General features: G+C 41.1%; 1 long non-coding RNA gene across 1 annotated transcript; it reads right to left on the minus strand.

Moving 5' to 3' along the window:
• Positions 1–1826: 1826 nt before the first annotated feature.
• LOC127527346 (uncharacterized) lies at positions 1827–2299 on the minus strand. Its single transcript, XR_007934643.1, has 2 exons — positions 2068–2299; positions 1827–1885 (listed from the first exon to the last, which is right to left on the minus strand). It is a non-coding gene; the product is annotated as an uncharacterized LOC127527346 (long non-coding RNA).
• Positions 2300–19022: the final 16723 nt, after the last annotated feature.

Below are 19022 nucleotides of genomic sequence, written 5' to 3' on the forward strand. Positions count from 1 at the left end.
CGCTCGTGCATGTGAGTGTGTGTGCGTGTCTGTGTGTGCATGGACAAGAATTAGAAAAGATAAAAATTGAAAGGTTATTGGCCAAAGGGGGGTAGTGTCCTGGTGCAACATGTAGCTGAATTGCTTTTAGGCTCAGGAATAATGCAAAGAAGACACAAAGGCTTTGTTGGTCTTCCTAGCGGAAATCGGGCACAAAGTGTTTCGGAAGAAGTTATAACTGATTAAAGAAAAGTGAAATACCCGGGTCATGATTTGACTTCAGGGTAATGTGCACGGTCTGCAAGGCGGCAAGTTATGTCCGTTCTTGGAATGTTAGGATATTGCCGGCAATGGGTTAAAAAGAATTTTTTTTTTTTTTTGCTGAAAAAGCACAGCCACTCAAAGATTTAGCAACCTCTTCTAATTTGGCTTTGACTGATAAAATTTCATGGACAGAGCTGGCTGAGAAGGCTTTAACTGATATAAAATAAATTTTGATGTCTGCGCCTACATTAAGACTTCCGGACTAGTCTCGTCCTTTCACTTTGTTCGTGGACGAGAAAGGGTGGTGTATGACTGCAGTATTAACAACCAAAGAGATAGATAAGGACCGGTTGCATACTGTTAAGAAAAAAAAAAAAAAATTAAAAAAACTGGATCCAGTGGCCACTGCAATCTCGACCTGTTTGAAAGTAGCTGCTGCAACAACAGAGGCCATATTAACATGCTCAGATGTTGTTCTCATGAGTCTATTAACTGTTAAGGTACCACATGCTGTATATTCCATCTTAGTACAGACAAGAACATCTCATTTGACAGGTGCGCTTGTGGTAGTGAAGTGTCAAGCTCACAAGGGGAAAATGAATCCAGTGAGTGAGGGAAATGCGCAAGCAGGCATGTGGGCAAAGAAAGCCGCCCAGGATCTCACTTCACCACTAACCGCTTTATTTCTATAACAGGAGGAGGAACAAGAGTCACCTGAGGATGCAGTTTTATTTCAACAAACTGTAGCAATGGAAAAGGAGATAAAGACGCGGCAGAAAGAGGGATCAGAAAAAGATCCGAAAGGAATTCGGATCCATCCATTAACTAAACATCCTTTTTTTCCAAAAGCTTCCTTTCCGGGTATTGCAAAGGCTGCGCATGGTTTGGCCCACCCTTCCAGAAGACGCGATGATGGCACAGGTGCAACAATCCTGTCATGCCTGGGATTTTTCTAACTTTGCTGATCAGTTCTGTAAGAGGTGTACACTATGCCAAAGATTTAACGTAGGAAAAGGATTGCAGGTAAGTCCGGCTGCAACACCAAATGCCAGAGGGCCCTTTGAACATCTGCAGATAGATTTTTTTTTTTAACTATCCCTGTCTCATGGGTATAAATATTGCTTAGTAATCATCTACGTTTTCTCATGCTGGGTGGAGGCTTTCCCATGCTGGCATGCAGATGCCAAGTCAGTGGCCAAAGCGCTAGTTAAAGAAAAAAAAAATCATCCCACGTTTGGGGTTTGCCTCAGAAATTGCAAGTAAATACTCTGTTATAAGAACTGTCTCAGTGGCTGTAGATTGATGTCCACCACTGCTGCAAGTATCATCCATAGAGTGAAGGGATGGTGGAGCATATATATTCCACCTTAAAAATTTAAATTGGCAAACATCTTTGAACAAATAGGCCTATCTTGGCCTGATGCATTGCCTTTGGCTCTGGCTGGTCTGCGGAGAAGGACTCATCGCCAAATAAGACTCTCACTGTTGGAGATTCTTACTGGCCACCCCATGCTAATGTGCTTTCCGCTATGTAAAATTACACTCCACATGGTCAACAATGATCTTGCATCTTTTCTTTCAGGTCTGCGTAGTGCCTTACAGATAGAGTACATGAACAAGTGAGGGAAACGTGGTGAACTACCTCATTACCTGACACATAAATTTCTATACCAATTTGAACTTGGGCTCTCATTAGAGACACATGGTGAAAACACTGGCACCAGCCCAGGTGAAGAGGACCATTCCAGGTGACTTATGAGTCCCCTGACGGTGAAAGTGCCTCACGTTGTTCACTCCATCTTAGTCCAGGTCAAAACCTCACACCTCACTACTGCAAGGGCAATAAAGTATTAAAATGTACTCTGTACCCTGTCAAATGTCACTATTGAAAGATGCTCAACTCTGAATCCGGCCACCCTACTTCCCACTGAGGAAGAGGGGGAACCACACGACTGCCATGATGAAATAACAAAGGTCCTGAAACCCAGGCCGGACCTCCAGGAAACTCCACTAGAAACAGGAGAAGTACTTTATGTGGACTGCTGTTCCTTGCGATTAAACGTTATGCAGTGGTCAAAAGAGACCACTTACTTGAAGCAAATTGAATCTCTTCTAGTTTAAGCGCACAAGCAGCTGAGCTAATAGCTCTCACCCGAGCTTGCCAGTTGTCTGAAAAGGTCATAACCATTTACACAGATTCCAGGTATGCCTTTGGAGCCTGCCATGATCATGGGGCATTATGGAAATTAAGGGAATTCAAAACCAGTACTGGTAAGCCCATACAACATCAGAAATTAGTGGAATCCCTTCTCGAAACTATAACAAAACCATCGAAACTGGCAATAGTTAAATGCCAAGCTCATACTAGGAAACAAGACCCAGTCAGCCAAGGAAACGAAGTAGCTGATCACTTTGCTAAACAGGCCGCCTGTAATAACACACCAGTCTCTTTATTCCAACAGAAGGATGACAAAGACCCTGATAATTAAATTATTTCTTTACAGAGTGCCGCCACTGACCGAGAAAGGATAAAGTGGTCCCGAGATGGATCCCTCTTTGATGGGGTCTGGACCCATAAGCAAACTAACAAACGTTTCCTCCCAAAGGCTTCCAGGAATGGCAAAAATCACACACGGCCTAGATTATGCAGGAAAAGATGCTATGACTCAGGATATCGAGCGACATTGGGAAACCACAGGGTTCTCTGCATATGCTGAACAGTTCTGCCGACAGTGTGCCCTATGTCAAAGGTACAATATAGGCAAAGGAACTCAGGTAAGTCCCGCCGTTACCCCGAAACCAGTGGGTCCATTTGAGCATCTTCAAATGGACTTCATTGAATTAACGCTGTCTAAAGGATATCGATACTGCCTTGTGATTGTGGATGTGTTCTCCCAGTGGGTTGAGGATTTTCCTTCTAAGCATGCCGATGCAAAGGCAAAAATAAAAGAAATTATTCCAAGATGGGGAATACCACAGAAACTGCAGACCGATAACGGTACCCATTTTGTGAATTCTGTAATAAATGAGCTGACTACTTGGCTCCAGATAAATGTACATTATTACTGCAAATACCATCCCCAAAGTGGAGGTATTGTAGAAAGGTGCAATGGCACCCTAAAATTAAAATTGGCAAAAATCTGTGCGCAGACAAACTTAACCTGGCCAGATGCTCTACCCCTGGCCTTGATGGGGTTGAAACTGTGGACAAAAAAGGCACACTGACAGCAGGCAGATAATATTTCTTTAGTTCTCTTTATTATTTTACTCGGAGTCACAGTGAGCAGGTTTCAGAAGAGCAGGCAATCAATATTACATGACAGCGTCAGGGCTCTCTGAACAACTGTTTATTGGGTGGGGCAGGTTTTTATACCCCTAGAATGCGTGATTTAATATTCATTATGAAAATGCAACAGTCAACACTTTATTATACACAATCCTTGAGCCCCTTCAATGCTCCTTGTGCAACTTGATTCCTTGGCTCCGTGTTATGGCGTTCAGATGTAAACAATGGGAGAACGTGATAAGGCAGTCTCAGTGTGGAAGCTTAGACCTTGTGTCCTTCTGACAAATATTTTTTCTGTTTGCTCAGCAAATCACGTTTATAAAGCTTACTTCTGCTTAACTCCTTAGACAAGGATTAGTACAAGGGAACGAAGAGAACATTCATCTTCCACATTCCCTCCTTTTGAGCAAACAAAAAAATACTTGATCAGGGGAGAGTTGAGTGGGAAGGGGAAGGAGTGGAGTGGGCGGAGGAGTGTGGGGTGGCTGTGCTGATCTGAAGCCACAATCAAGGGTGCTATCTTTTGAAATGTCAGACGTGAATCCAGACAGGCAGTCCCTCAACTTTAACAGTGTGTGGTGTTGACAGCAGAACTTGGAACGGTCCTCTCCACTGAGGGTGATGTCAATGTTTCCTTCGAGTATCTCTAACCAGGATCCAGGTGCCCAAAGGAATCGGGGAGTCTCTAGACGGGGAACTGGTCCTCCAGGCATGATTAACCTACTCGTGGACTTCTTTCAGGGAAGCTCGGAGACCTGTAAGACTAGAGAGAAGATCATTGTCCACGATATGCAGTGTAACATTACCTATGACCATGCCAACTGGCATGGGTCGTCCGGTCAGAATTTCGAATGGCGACAGCCCTAATTGTCGGTGTGTCCTCCCTCTTAATCCCATTAAGGCCAGAGGTAGAGCATCAGGCCAAGTTAAATTTGTTTGCTCACAGATTTTAGCCAATTTAGATTTCAAGGTACTATTGCATCCCTCTACTATACCCTCACTTTGAGGATGGTATTTGTAATAATAATGTATGTTAATTTGGAGCCAAGTAGTCAATTTATTAATTACAGAATTCACTAAAATGACTGCCATTATCAGTCTGCAATTTCTGTGGTATTCCCCATCTTGGAATGATTTCCTTTATCAAAGCTTTTGCCACAGTTTTGGCGTCTGCATGTTTGGAAGGGAAACTTCCACCCATCGGGAGAACACAGCAACAATTACTAAACAGTATCGGTACCCCTTTGATGGTGTTAATTCAATGAAGTCCATTTGAAAGTGTTCGAATGGACCCATTGGGTTAGGTGTAACAGCGGGACTTACCTGAATACCCTTTCCTACATTAAATTTCTGACATACTGGACAATGTTTGCAGAATTGCTCTGCGTATCTAGAGAAACCTACTGCTTGCCAATGCCTCTTGAACCATTGCATCCTTTCCAGCGTGATCCAGTCCATGTGCAATTCTAGCCATACCTGGAAAAGAAGCTTTTGGGAGGAAAGGTTTGTTATTTTGCTTATGGGTCCAGACTCCATCAGAGAGGGTTCCTTCTTTGGACCATTTTCTCTTTTCTCTGTCCATGGCTGCATTCTGTAAAGAGATAATTTGACTGGGTCTTTGTCATCTTTCTGTTGAAATAAAGAGATTGGTGTGTTATTATAAGCAGCCTGTTTAGCAAAGTGATCAGCTAATTCGTTTCCTTTGCTGCCAGGGTCCTGTTTCCCAGTATGGGCTTGACATTTAACAATTGCTAATTTTGAGGGCTTGGTTATTGCTTCTAAGAGGGATTCTATTAGCTTTTGATGTTGGACGGGCTTTCCAGTACTGGTCTGAAATCCCCGTAATTTCCATAATGCTCCATGATCATGGCAGACTCCAAAAGCATATCTGGAATCCGTATAGATTGTTATGATTTTTCCCTCTGACAACTGACAAGCTCGGGTGAGAACTGTCTGCGCGCTTAAACTGGAAGAAATTCGGCTTGCTTCCAGCAGGTGGTCACCTTTGACCACTGCATAGCTGGTTGAAGATGTTCCATTTTCCAATCGTAGGTTTTATAACCTTAGTTATTTCGTCATGACAGTTGTGGGGCTCCCCTTCCTCTTCAGTTGGAAGAAGAGTAGCTGGATTTAAGGTGGAGCACCTTTCTATGGTACCGTTTGACAACATACAGCGTACATTTTGATAGTGTATTGCCCAAGCAGTAGTGAGATGTGAGGTTTTAGCCTGTACTAAAATGGAGTGTACGGCATGAGGCACTTTCACCACTAGGGAGCTCATGAGCACTATATCTGTACTGGCTAGCACGGCCTTTGTTGTGGCTGCTACAGGTCTGAGACAAGGTGGAACACCTGCAGCCACTGGATCCAATTTGTTCGAAAAATAGGCTATTAGCCTTTTTTTATCTCCATGGAGTTTTTAGAACTGCATTCATTCATAGAACTGCATTCATTAATCCCCCCTTTTCGTCCACGAACAGAGTGAATGGACGAGAAATAGTCAGGGAGAGTAGTGCACATTTTAAATCACATAGAGCCTTGTCAGCCTGCTATTCCACTGCATGCAGCAAGATTTTGTAAAGGCTGTGCTCTTCCTGAAAAACTTACAATCAAACAACTTCTCAGGCTGCAAGCTGGTACTACTTTTAAATTAGGAATTCATCCTACCGTGGTGCTATACACGCTAGTTTCCAGATCATGAAAAAGTCCGTGGCGGAACTGGGTCAGCGACAAACAAAGACAATCCATTTCGGGAAACACACAGCACAACTCCACAACAAGAAAACATTCCCATCAAAAGCTATGCAGCCACAGAGAATATCCTGACTTAACCTGTTGTTTTGTGACCAGTGTTGGAAGGTTTTGAATGATGATTATACGGCCGCTAGAGAGAGCTCTTGTATCGCAAGAAATGTCATGACCTAAATATTTAACGGTAGCTTGGACTAACTGCAGTTTTTTTTTTTTTCTCAACACTTTATTTTTTTTTTTTCTCATGGCCATTTTCTCCTAAACATAATAGCAATTTTCTGAGTGTCATATGCACCTTTTTTTTTCTTTTTTCTCAGTAGTACTACACACCATTATATCATCCACATACTGTATCAATATACTATCTTTATCTGGCCAGAATCCTTCTAGATTCCGAGCAAGTGCTTGGGCTTGAGTGTATACCTGAGGCATAACGGTCCATGTCCAATGACGGTTTTGAAAAGTAAAGGCAACAGAAAAGAAAGCGTTAGCAAGGTCAATAACAGAGAAATAACGGGCGGAGGGGGGTATCGTAGAAAGAATAGTGGAAGGATTAGGAACGATAGGTGCTCTGGGAAAAATTGCACAATTAACTTGTCGAAGACCTTGGACAAATCGCCATGAACCATCAGCCTTTTTAACAGGTAAAATGGGGGAGTTGACTGGAGAGTATTTAATTGGAATAATTGTAATTGCTGCACATTTCATGAGATCGGAATGCACGGCGGAAATGTCAGCCTCTGCTTCGGGAGACAGAGGATACTGAACACGGTGCGGGCGGAAGGAAGATTTTGGGAAAATCACCAGTGGCTCACAGTGTGCTATCCTTCCATAATCAATTTTCCCTTGGGACCACAGTGCTAAGGAAACATGGGAAACCGAATCTCCTAAATAGAAAACGCTTTGTGAATATGTGAGGTGCACTGAAGCAACAGCTTTATTAGACAACAAAAATACATGGAATGTGCAAAGTTTCAGGGCATGTGCTGGAGGAAAGAAAAGGTTCTAACCAAGATGTGTCCACTTCAGCAGGGAAATACTGGGCAGTACAAGGCAGGGTGTCCGAGACTTGTAAGTGGGGAAATAGGCATGAGGGGAAAGAATGAAGGGCTTTCAAGAGGAAGGTGTGCGGGGAGATGTTCAGGGTCCAGGCTGCAAAAGAGGGCTTGGGGTGTGTAGTTTTGGCACAGGAGCTTAGGAATGGAGCAGCAAAAATCCTTGTTCAGTTAAAGAAATTGAGACTGACAATTAAGTCATAAGATCCCATCCCAGCTGTTTCACAGGGCACAAATGATTTAACAGAAAGCAACGAGTCAATAATGAAACTGTCAGTGCTGAGCTGTAATTGCAGAGGTTTTGAGACCAGCAATATATGAGGCTGTCCTGAGGCAGTAAGCACTTTTACTGTATCTTTCGAGGCAGGGACCTCCTTCAGCGCGTGGCTCCTGTATCCACTTCAAAGGCAGTTTCTTTGCCATTAAAGTCAATAAAAGATCAGTCTCAGCATTACGAGTAAGCAAAGGAAACTGGAAAAAGTGGCTGGGGTCCCTGATAATTCTTAGGACCAAGGAATGTCATTAGGCTCAGGGAGAGGGGGTGACGGAGGCGCTTGTGTGGACTGTTGCGTCTGAAATGTCCAAGTTCACCGCAGCCGTAACAGGCATATGACGCTGGCGTCTGCTCCGAAGGGTTAGGCATCTGAGCGAAAGGATTATTAGGGTTTGATAAATGGAACCCGCATCCTCTTCCGCGCCCTCGACCTCCAAAGAATTTTCCGCGTCCTCTCCCCTTAGCCGGGTCAGTTCTTCCAGTATAGTAATTTATTTGTGCAGCCAAAAGTTTGGTCTGTGTGTCTGACTCTTTTAATTTAGTCTGTCTGTCAGCATGCTCTGCATGACGCTTGACTTCCTCAAATGTTGCGGTCTCCCAGCCTTTTGCAGGACATGCAGACTTTGCTTTGAATGTCACTTCTCAGTCCCGAGATGAAAGGAGGCACTGCAGCACGAGTTCTATCGTTTGTATTGTCTAGCCCAGAGTGATTAGCCATCAGATCTTGCAATCGGTGAGCCGGCTGAAATTAGTGACCAGTTTGTGCCCTTTTTATATTTTTCTGCCAGGGCTCCTTTCAAAGGCTCTCACTGGGCAAGGAAAGGACCTTCATTCCAACGCCAAGGGGCACCGTTATGATCACTGTGATTTACAGTTGCCCATGTGGTGCTCAGCTGTCGACGGAGCACCTGTGTCCACTCTGCAGCATTTGTTTTATACGTGTTATTCAGCTGCTGTAACTGCTTCACAAATTTCAGTCCACCGACTGCTTTGGGGTCGGGCAGTTCAGACACCACATCTTTTAATTCTTGAATGTCCCAATTTCGGTGAATCATTACAGTAGTGGGATTATTATTGCCTGGAAGTTGTGCGGGATCATGTCGGGGATTGGGGACTTCAATGAGGGGGCAAGAGAAATGTCGAGCCAGAAGGATTAGGGGAGCCGAAGGGGGAAGTAAAACCACTCATTAGGTTAGAGCGGAGGGTCTGACTTCTCGTGCGCTGGGAGACAGAAAACTCTTCTGGTTTCTGCCATTGCAACCCAGTTGCACCTTGTGAATGATCTGAATTATCTTCCTCAGGGTCAATATGTGAGGACGGGTCATAATGATATTGTTCATCGTAAAAACCTGCTCCAGACTGTTCGTCTGTTAACAGGGGTGCAGTTGGAGGAGAGGGTGCAGGTGGTGGAAGCGGGGGAGTTTGGTAAGGAGGGGGTGGACAGATTACGGGGTATAGGGGGTCTTTCTTTTCGGTCTGCTTCCTTCTACTTTCAGGCTTGGGCGCTGTCTCTATCTTCATTTTCTGCAACGCTAGCAATAATTCTTCCTTGTCTTTTCGTGTTTTGACTTCAGCAGCCAGCAGGTCGTTACGCCTCTGCGCCGCTTGAAAGGTCCTATCTAATGGCCATCTGTCATCACTCTGCTTATTCCACTTCTTACATGCCTTTTTAAAATCCAACCCAGTCTGCTTCTCTATTAACTTTCTAGGGGACCCATCTTTCAATCCCGATGGTGTACTAGGAGCCTGGTGATTCTCTGAAAATAATCCTTCTAACATTAGGTTTTGAGGACCCTGGGGGACCTGTTTGACTGGCTTGCTATTTGTTTTTCCCATAGTGAGCGGCAGGATATCAGCAGAAAGTGACCCAACCCTTGTTTATTCCCCGTTCTACCCACTGTCTGCTCCTATCCCCGGATTTCAACTTCAGGTGACTTCGTGTCCGTTTATTCGAGACACCTGAGTAACCCGTTGAGACAAGAGTAATGACTAGACAGCAGATAGAAAACTCGACCTCCCCCTTTCCAAATTTCACACGTACTCTAACTGCCCCTTTCACCCCTATTCCTCTTTTATTTTAGGAGCGTGCCACTCGCTCCTTTCTACTCCATTTCACAAGGGGTGACTTACTAACATTCACACTGTGCCATCACTCTCTATGAATCCCTACCCTTCTATGGTTTCGATACAGTATTTTCTCTATTCTTTCTGCATGCTTTTTTTTCTTCTCTTTTTTCTGCGTATACGTCTATTTCTCCCAGCACACCAGTCAAACCAACGGGAATCCCCCGAATCTACTCACCGCGACTCCTTCTGCCTGCCTGGAAAAATCCCGTCCAGTTGCTTTTCATTTCGGTCAGGAGGAGGTCAGCGACTCCCCAAGCAGGAAAACGCCCGAGGTAGGCCAGTCCTAACTTTTACCAGAGCTGGTCCTCGATCCGCGGAAATCGGTCCACTTGGACGAACCTGCTCAGGGAGTCGTCTGCCCGTCTCCTGCCCCACGGTCGGGCGCCAGAAAACTGTGGACGAAAAAGGCACACTGACAGCAGGCAGATAATATTTCTTTAGTTCCCTTTATTATTTTACTCGGAGTCACAGTGAGCAGGTTTCAGAAGAGCAAGCAATCAGTATTACATGACAGCGTCAGGGCTCTCTGAACAACTGTTTATTGGGTGGGGCAGGTTTTTATACCCCTAGAATGCATGATTTAATATTCATTATGAAAATGCAACAGTCAACACTTTATTATACACAATCCTTGAGCCCCTTCAATGCTCCTTGTACAACTTGATTCCTTGGCTCCGTGTTATGGCGTTCAGATGTAAACAAAGGGAGAACGTGATAAGGCAGTCTCAGTGTGGAAGCTTAGACCTTGAGTCCTTCTGACAAATATTTTTTCTGTTTGCTCAGCAAATCATGTTTTTAAAGTTTACTTCTGCTTAACTCCTTAGACAAGGATTAGTACAAGGGAACGAAGAGAACATTCATCTTCCACAAAAGGAAGGACACATCGGCAGTTGGGACTGTCGCCATTTGAAATTTTAACTGGACGCCCCATGCCCATTGGCATGGTTATCGGAAATGTCACTCTGCCTACTGTGGACAATGATCTTCTCTCCAGTCTTACAGGTCTCCGAGCCTCCCTGAGGGAAGTCCACAAACAGGTTAACCAGGCTTGGCGGATCAGTCCCCCACTAATGGAGTTCCAGATCCCCCTTGGAACCAGAATATTGGTCAGAGACACCCAAAGGAAACATTGGCATCAACCTCACTGGAGGGAACCATTCCAGGTGCTGCTATCTGCACCCCACATGCTGTGAAGGTTGAAGGACTCTTTTCTTGAATGCACATCTCTCACTGTAAAAAGTGGACTGAATCATTAAGCTGTTCCTATTTTTTGGACTTTCTGTGTTGGGACTCTGTCAAGGGATTATTCCCTTTATCTTAGAGAATAATCTGCGATGTAAGTGGTTGAAGGTTACTGTTACACAATTAAAAACAGATTCTTGTTATGCACGTCCCACTGCTAAACCCTATCTCCTAGTTGTATTACTTCCAAATAAGCTTTTTTAACTGTGATATTTTTAAGGGTGCACATAACTTTCCTGGTTGCCCTTTCAAATGTATCTTTATGTCAGGAAGTACACGCTAGAAATGCTCCTAACTGAAAAGTGAGGATTGCGTGTGTTGTGTTCAGCAACAGTTGCTGTACCTTTATTCCCAACAACACTGTCCTGGACAGTTCCATTACCCGTGCTTTAGATGGCCTCACCTCCCTATCTATCGAATTAGCAGAAAACTCAGGAACACCTGACTCTTTCAATGATCTCTTCCAAAGATTGATTTGGTTCTTGGGCTGGTTGGATTAAAACTGTTTTCATAACTGTCCTTTTTTCTCTGGCAGTTTTCATGCTCTTGGGTTGCTGTCTTATCCCGTGCATCCAAGCCCTTCTACAAAGGTTTATTAATTCCTCCATTACTAAGGCTTATCTCCTCAGCGCTGACCCTGACTCTCAGTACACACCTCTTCTTCCATCCCCAACCCCTTTCCCGAACTCTTTCCCAACTATGATGATGCAGAAATCTAATTATTTAATGTGCACATTTTATGTGCAAAGTGGGGAACTGAGGAAGAAAAAACATTATTAACTGTAATGATTATAAGTATTTAACTCACAAATACCAAGGACTGTATTTTGTATTAATCATGCTGCAGAGAGCTATATGATTTTTACTTCTATATGATTTGTTCTTCATTTGGGCAGAGAAAGAGTTAGGCTTATGCACAGAATTATGAGAGTAACTTGCATTCTTTTATGAGAAAATGCTGACCTCTTGATACTAATAGAACACCTGTGATATTATAAATCAATGAGATAGTTTCTGAATTCTTGCTTAAAACTATAAGAAACATGTCACTTATGACTTAATAAATAAGGATTTATTAATCTAACCAAACAAAATCTAATGAAGATATTAAAGCTATAAGAATGTAATTTCTTTATAACTAATGTACTGAACTATAGAAACTGCTTTAAACTGGTCTTGTGTGTGAGCTGATATCAGAGTATTTTTAGGAATGTCAGTGCCCTGATGTCTCTTTAAATTGGTAATAAACTCTATGCATTCCTGCATGTAATAAATTAGGATGTAACCGTAACTTACAGCAATCTATGTATGACCTCAAAACGAACTGCCATGTTTTTTTCTCTTTGGCTAATGAAGCTAGGTAATATAAAGAGAGGACTTTTTTTCTTTTAGACAGATTGTCTGTTCTGACCTGTAAGAGGCACTGACCCCTTGGGGGGGGCTCCAGTCTCTTCGGAGACGTGTGTGTGTGTGTTTTATTTTAAATTGGTGTTTGTTTCCCGTTGATTTCGACTTAGCATCCACACTACCTAAATAAATAAATAAATAAATATATTGTGAATTGTAACAACAAATAAATAAAAACGTAATAATAGGACAGCATAAATACTCAAATGTGTCATGATGTACAATTTTGTTGCTTATTTTTTTCTTCATAAATTTTATGTTACATGTGGTGTCACTGAAATACATAAATGAAGAAATAATTGCAAATATAAAGAAATAAGGTACAAAGACACATTTTGGAATACAATAAATTCTTTGTTACCTCTGTTGTATGTTCTGGACCAATAGAATAAACTGATTCCCTATTTCATAGCAATCCTTTTCAACCACAACTCCATCCTCCAGTCCCACCCTCATCCTCACTAAGGTTTTCCTCCTGGAGGAGGTGGCAGTGTCATAAATTGTACCTACCTATCCCTTCCATTCCAGGCTATACTGGCCTGTTAATTGCCTTTCATCTCAGCTCACCTACATTCTTTAAGGCTAACTGACCAGTCAGTTTCTGAGATTTTATCATTACTAGCTCTACCTTGTATCCTGCATTGTTATCACTCTTTAATTTAATATTTTCTTTATCAGTATGCTGCTCCTGGAGTATGTGAATTTCCCCTTGGGATTAATAAAGTATCTATCTATCTATCTATCTATCTATCTATCTATCTATCTATCTATCTATCTATCTATCTATCTATCTATCTATCTATCAAGTTCTAAAGTACAATTTTTCTCTATGGATGTATTTTTATCATAATATTATTATTGCACCATCCTCATAATGCATCTGAGCACAAATACATGGTTTTGTAATAAATTTCATTTATCTTTCATTTCTATCTATCATAAAAATATACTGGGGGGTGACTAGGGAGACGAGACGTGATCTTCCTGGAAGACAATTTGATGTCCTGCGAGACACTTTAACATCACGCAAAGACAATTTGACGCCCTGCGAGAGACACTTTAATGTCTAGCGAGACAAGGCAGTGAAACCACATTTAAAACAAGTTCACGGACATTTAACCAAGCAGTTGTTGGAATGCTTTTGGCAGACAGACATCATGTGCTCCCAGCTCTTAAAACAATGACAAGCGACAAGCAGAACACGCAGCTTGTCAGCAGATGATCCAAACGCTTCTCCTGAGCGTGCATTCAGCCCCCCCCCCCCATCCCCCTACAACGCAAGTGGAAGAAACGCGAAGTGGCAAAAGGACAGCTACTGTACAGGCTTTGAAATGATCGACGCAAAGCGCGACAGCAGAAAACGTAGCTTGCCAGCAGAAACAAGCCAGCACATGATCCGACGGCATCTCCTTAGCATGCGTTCAGCCACCTCCCCTTCACAAAATGAGCAGCGTTATACGTCCTGCGAGAAAGATTTAACCACGCCCAGGGCTGGAAATAAAGGACAAGTATTGTTTTTACAAAAATTTTAAAGTAAAAGTGAAAATAATGCATATGTAACAATTCCTATGAAAATAACAATCTCTTTAAATTGTATATCCTGTAAACCAAACCTGGGGCTGGGCGAGCAAAGCGAGCAGGGGGCAGGGCCCCCTAGTTTTTAAATATAATGAACACAAATGGAATATTCAACAAAAAGAAAATCACATCAACTTGATGCCCTAGTGATAGTGATTCTCTAGTTTTTATTTATTATTTTCATGATTTATATCTCTGTTTATACTGTATGTATAAAATGTTATGTTTTGTCTGTCTGTTATGCAAAAAAAGCGCCCCCCCTGAGCCTTGCAGTTTCATCTTCATTTGAGAGCTTATGCCATGACCCACGTAATACAATCCATGAACTGTTCATGCAGGGTATTTCGGCAATGTAATTGGTAAACCAACTGCCACCCAGGCACAGATGAAGCAAGCTGACAGAAAGGCAAGGCTGCGTGTACATGATATGCTGAATGCAGTGACGTGCAGTAAGGTTCATGGCTGGTAAGGCACTGACTCCTTCAGACTCAGAGTTACAAATATATGAACCCCAGAGAGTAGCTTATTCACTATTCTGTTGGCAGCATGCACATTACTGGTTATTTTTCATATCTCATCAGCATTCTTTACACACACATAGGTAAGGTACATATTTGGCTAAGAAAGAACGTTATATTTATAGCAGCTAGAGAGAGCGGAGATAGCGCATTTGCTCTGCACCCTCCATGTGTTCTAAATTTGGTGTTGCAATTCCACAATTCATACTCATTCAATACAAAAGAAAGTATAGAGTGGTATATAAAAAAATCGGATTTAAATTTTAACCTTACTTGAAATATTTGTTGTTTTTAAAAGCTTTTAATTCTGAAGCTTTAGTCAATTTTAATACAGACTGTTCAACAAAAGGATATCAAGAAAACAAAAGAATATTTTTTTTAAAGTCAAAATTTAGTTTTTAAATATTGGATTTTTTTTTCCGATCCCATTTTTTTTTAATAAAATTGAAAACCGTTTATGGTCTTACCTTTATTTGGTAATGAAGTCCATGCACCTATCCTTCTGCATGAAAATCTCCATCACTTTCTTGTAAAAGTCCTCCTTATTTTCCTTTAGTTTTAAAAATCTTAATCTTTCATTTTGGCAGTCAGTCAGAACAAAAAATAAAAATAAATGGACCGCTGCAGTGCACTTGACTTTCTGATATGGCTAAGTTATTGGCGCCGAGAGCCTCTGTGTAGCAGAACAGCAGCAATAAGCACCTGTTGGACTCACATCTGCCCCGTTTGGTGCAGCAGTGTACTGTCTGCCTCACCTTGTGCCTTTTCACTGCAGTTTTATGTCCGATCAGCAAGACTAAATATGACACCCACATTCATTAAAGATATTAGCCAGACTGGAAAGTCAGGTGTATAACAAACGTGGCTGTAAACATTTTATTTGCAACATACAGAGAGACAGCAGCAGGCATGCGCCAATTGCGTGCATCAGCCCAGTGTATGAGGGATAGCGCAGTGCGGGGTGAGATGAGGCTCATCGCTACCGCACTTCGTGTTTCTCCCGTTTGAACAGGAAATAGTTTGAATGGGAAATGCACCATTTCAGCGATTTTAACTATAAAAATGATCACAATTATTGGAATCATACAGAAAACAAATTTATAGAACAGACTAGTGGACAAATTTATTTTATGTTATCATTATCAGTTCTTTTACTTTTCATGATGACAGGGGAGTCTCTGACCGCACGTCCCTGGCTGGATGTGAGGTATATTGCACAGGCCAATGGATATTTTGCACTGTAAAAACTCCTGCACAGTCAACTCTAACCAATAGTCATATACTACAATCTCAAAACAAAACACACATACCAAAGCAGCAGGTCAACCACACAACACGAGTACCGTAAATGCAAGTCATAAAGAGTCCTTACAAAACTGGCTAGCAGTGAAGAACTTTGAAGCAACCTCAGCGTAGTTACCTGGGGTGCTGTGTTTCATGAGCGGAGCTTTTTTGAGGGTTGTATGTCCAAGTGTTACTAGTATTTTTAATATATTAATATAATGTATACTACTGCATCCATAGTATAGCTGTTATTTCTTGATATTTATAGTTGTTTATTTTTTGTTTATTGCCTTTCTTATGTTCGTCATTCTAATGCATAGTCTAGGAGTTTAGCAACTAAGTATATCAGTTCATATTGTATTGTGTATAATCAATTGTATGTGACAAATAAAATTCAATTTGATTTAATTTGTAATTAACTGAAATAATGCAGTCTTTTGCACAACTCTCTGAAAGCTTGAGTTTGGATTCTAATAGATTAAAGTCCCATCTTCATCACTGTTTGCAAGAATTATGCAAATTTGCCTACATCTCAAACACATACACATCACCTTTAGTGATAAACGTCTAAATAATCCTCTCTTGGATCAAGCATGTTTTGAAAATTAAATAACTGATGGATGAGTTTGTTCATTTTTCCATTTTCAAACCACTTAATCCCATTAGGGGTTGCAAGTGGCTAGAGTTTATACAGGCAACATTAGGAAGAATAAAGGAATCAAATCTTGGCAAGGCTTCAGTCCTTAGAGGGTACACTAATAAACAGATTTATTCTAAAACACTATTAATTTAAAAGCATGTTCTTTCAATCTCCTTTAAATTGCTCATTTACCTCTTAACTTATAATGTTTTAAAGGAAAATTGAAACAATCTTTAAGCTCAGTTAAAACTCAGAAAGAATCAGTAATTGAGACATTTTAGTCCATGTGTTGATTGAAAGTGATCAAATTTTGCAATTTGATTCTAAAAATACTACAGTCAAGTAGTGGGACATAGAAAACATTCAGCAATAAATGGAAACATGAGATTAATGAATGTTGTCTTTACATTAACCATTAATATTAAGCAGTATGATGTCTCAACAGTCATAAAAGGAGGGAATGAAACAAACAGCTTTCAAAATATGGACTGTCTGAAATAAATCTGAATGCATGGCTGCTCTTCCATAAGTTGCTTTTGTGTTTACTGGAACTTCCAGATATATCACTCAAGCCTGATAGAAGCTTGTTAATCATCAGCCTGAAAATCAATTTTTATATCTTATTTAAACTAGTTTTATTTTGTAGCTGTGATCAGACATTATTTTTATTTATATTTTGGACCAGAAGATATTTAATCTACAGTTTCCATCTTGGTAATCTTCAGTCTGAAGTGACTGTTAGATGGAAGTACAAGATTTCCATTAATTAAGTCTTTTCAAATGTTTCTCTTTGTGAAAACCACAAAGCTCTTCCAAAACACATACAAAGGATGAAAATTTAATTCAAATATGTAATTAAAGCTAAAACTAACAGCACAATAAGAACCAATAATCATAAAAAAGAGACAATGGGGAAAAATAAGTTTAAAAACTAAATACATGACATTAAGTAAGAACAGTAGCAGAAAAAATAACTACACAGAAATTAGAAATAGATGTTACATAAAAAGAGAACAAACAGAATTGACTGGAGTAATTAATGGAATAAACAAGTTATTTATTCAAAGGTTTCCCCTTAAATAAACTAAAACCATGCAAAAAGCAAAAAACAAAGTAATTACACCAAAGGAAGCCAGTTTAGAAAAAATATATTGTGGTAGATGGTGTGGATGGACCTTTCCTTTACCTGACTGAAAAGTTAGTATCACAGTTGAACAGTGGGAGACTGCCTTCCTGGGCCATGTGTTTCTCTAGTACACTCTAAGATGGCATCCCTCTGGTGGACATCCCATGTAGGTCACACACAGGACTGCATGGGAGTTGTAGTTCTAGGATCTTATCTTATCAATTTTATCATTAAAGAAGTACAAAAAGTCTGCACTGGTAATATTTGTAGGTATTTTGCATTGCAGTTCAGTGTTACAATTTTTTGGATTAACCACTTTTCAAAGGATTTCAGGTATTACTGTTTAATCTATTAATCTAGAAGAGAATAGTAGTCCAAGCAGGTCATAAAGAGAGTTTTTTAAAAATATTTTTTAACATTTTCTGTCCTTGCAGTTTGGAAGACCTACAGCTCTGTTGTCTCTCTCCGTCTACATTCTAGTTTTTGACACTCTAATTTACTAACTTGAGTATTCTCATTAAACTGGTGTGAGTTTCTCTGTGCTTTAAACACTTTTGTTTTAAGGAGAGGTTCTGTATCCAACTCCTCTTTTAAGGTCAGATCATGTTAGCAGACCTAAATTGTTTTCCACAATAATGCTTATTTCTGGGCGGCATGGTGGCACAGTGGGTAGCGCTGCTGCCTCACAGTTAGGATACCCAGGTTCGCTTCCTGGGTCCTCCTTGCGTGGAGTTTGCATGTTCTCCCCGTGTCTGCGTGGGTTTCCTCTGGGTGCTCCGGTTGCCTCCCAAAGTCCAAAGACATGCAGGTTAGGTGCACTGGCAATTTTAAATTGTCCCTAGTGTGTGCGTGGGGTGTGTGTGTGCCCTGCGGTGGGCTGGCGCCCTGCCCAGGGTGTGTCTCCTGCCTTTGCGCCCTTTGTTGGCTGGGATGGGCTCAAGCAGACCCCCGTGACACTGTTGTTAGGATATACTGGGTTGGATGATGGATGGATGCTTGTTTCTCAAGTTTTAATGCACAGTTACAATTTACATGTTGCACTGTCCATGTTTAATTTAAGGGTAAACACAAATCAAATGTAACAAAATAGTGATCCGAAATAACTAAATTTAATGGAGCAATATTTAACTTTTGAAACTCTATACAAGTAATAATTTATATATTTACTTTACTAGTTTAAAGTTATACTCTACTGGTCTAGCTCTCTTTCTCATGGGTGGGGGTTGATTTGTTTCGAATCTAGTTTTGTTAGGCTTGACTTACTTGTATAGAATGTTATTTGATTTTAATAAAATCAATAAAATGCAAATAAATAAATAAATAATAATAAAGAAATACCACACAAACACACCTAATATACTGCCTGAGTTTATTTTTCCAGGCTTTGCGAAGATTTTTTTGTGGATTAAATCATAGTACTGGTAAAGACACAATGGTGTCACATGTGGAGAGCTTTTGAAGGCTCCAGGATTCTCGCTTTATGCCGCAGCA

The sequence above is a fragment of the Erpetoichthys calabaricus genome, chromosome 4, assembly GCF_900747795.2.
Source record: "Erpetoichthys calabaricus chromosome 4, fErpCal1.3, whole genome shotgun sequence".
NCBI classification, from domain to species: Eukaryota; Metazoa; Chordata; class Cladistia; order Polypteriformes; family Polypteridae; genus Erpetoichthys; species Erpetoichthys calabaricus.